This window comes from Cyprinodon variegatus, unplaced genomic scaffold (genome assembly GCF_000732505.1).
Source record: "Cyprinodon variegatus isolate N-32 unplaced genomic scaffold, C_variegatus-1.0 Scaffold1944, whole genome shotgun sequence".
In the NCBI taxonomy this organism is placed as follows: domain Eukaryota; kingdom Metazoa; phylum Chordata; class Actinopteri; order Cyprinodontiformes; family Cyprinodontidae; genus Cyprinodon; species Cyprinodon variegatus.
In genome coordinates this window covers 42,029-43,917 of record NW_015152397.1, presented here as the reverse complement: position 1 = coordinate 43,917, position 1,889 = coordinate 42,029, and positions in this window count along the sequence as shown.

The window sequence follows — 1,889 nt, the reverse complement described above, 5'->3', positions numbered from 1 at the left end:
GTGATCTCTTCCTGCTTCAGAAACATTCAGACTGATCAGTTTCTTTGGCATCCATTAGTTGGTCTTGTGGATAAAAGCTCAGCGCTGCGTTCATCTCCCACCACCTGCAGCTGAGATTAAGTTAGGAGGGAAAAGTTAGGAGTTGTTATGATCAGATGGATAAAAACCTCATTGATTATCTTTAACAGTGACTGTAGGGTTAATAAGAACTGGTCACCAACTGTCCATTTGACTGTGGACCAATCAGAACGCGGCGGCGGCGGCGGCCAAGGGCGGCCTGACTGAGAGCTGACGGATGGCCTACAGGTGAAGGAGCAGAAGGAGCAAACAGAGGAGGTCCACACAGGGCCGCTGGGATATATTTAGCCTCTGCAGGCCTGGAGATGTTTGCAGGGCAGCGCTGGGGACAGACCTGCATGTGTGAACATGTCTGTCAGCCGGGCGGCTCTGAAACAGATCAGCAGTGTTTCTGCTCCGCACACTGAGCCTCTTTCTCCATGCATGAAGGAAGCTGTTCTCTGCTGCAGCTCAGGATGGGCCCCAGATGGGCCCCAGATGGGCCCCAGAGCCAGTCTGACATGATACTGAGCCCCCACCCCCTTATGTCTTTATTTAGCGCAGCAGGACTTTGCTTCTAACAATAATAATATTAATACATTTTATTAACCTGCGCCTTTCTGGACACTTAAGGTCACTTTATAGAGAATAAAAATTAAAATACAAAAATAGAAATACAGGAACATAAAAACAGTTATGGGGAGGGAGAAGGGCAGTTTATTTACAAATAAGCAAGCTGGAACAGATGGGTTTGAGTCCGGTTTGGAATACTGTGGAGGTCAGGGGGGAGTGGGTTCCAGAGCTGGGGAGGCTCTGCTCCCCATGGTGACCAGCAGCTTCGCTCCTCAGAGCCTCCTGCTCATCCTGGAAGTCAGGCTGATATTCGAACAGACGGATGATAACGATGTAGAGGATTCATTTTCCATCTGGCTGAACAGAGACGGCGGATTCAGTCCAGTCATGTTGTTCTGTAAGTATTTAAAGAAAAGACGTTAAACTACAGAGGCGGCAGAAATAAAAAGCTACTCATTTTTAGGCTGTTTCTGCTGTTTCCAGGTAAAATATTGACTTTAGAGTCACAGCAAACCAGGAAGAAGATGTTTTTCTCAATGAGAAGCAGCCAATCAGAAGCCAGGGTCTCCATGAACTGGCCCCGCCCACTGAGTTTGATGAGTGGAAGTTGACAACTTCATAACAATGAGTCTGCTGATCAGAGGCCAATAGAGAGAAATGCATTTTTATATTTAATAGAATTATATCTTCAATAATTGAATTATTTAATGTTACATTTATTTATTTCATCATAGATTTAATGGTGATTTACTTAATTAGTTAATTAATTATCATGGGTATGAGTGTGGTTAGTGTGCACAGTTGAGTTGCTCTGCCACGTATTGCTGAGCTGTCCAGGGTCCACTCTGTCCACGGACTGCTGGAGACAGGAACCACCTGCAGAACGTCTCCATCGGTCCATGTCCTACAGTCTAATGTGGGACTTGGAGACCCTGAAAGACAATGATGTCACAGTTCAGGGCGGATTCCTCTGAAGGTGAACCTCATCATGTTTAGTGTCATGCTGTTGGTGAAGGAAGAAATGGCTGTGGAAAAAAAAAGTTATTTGATAAAGAAAATTAGATAAAAATAAACAAAAAAATTAATTAATTGGAATAGGAGAAAGGACAGAGAACGAGGCAGAGACACTGAGACACAAGAATCGAAACACCAAAGAGCAGGAGAGGAACAACAACCACACACCACCTGGGAGAGGTTACCAGTCAGAGGGTACCAGTCAGAGGGTACCAGTCAGAGGGTACCAGTCAGAGGGTACCAGT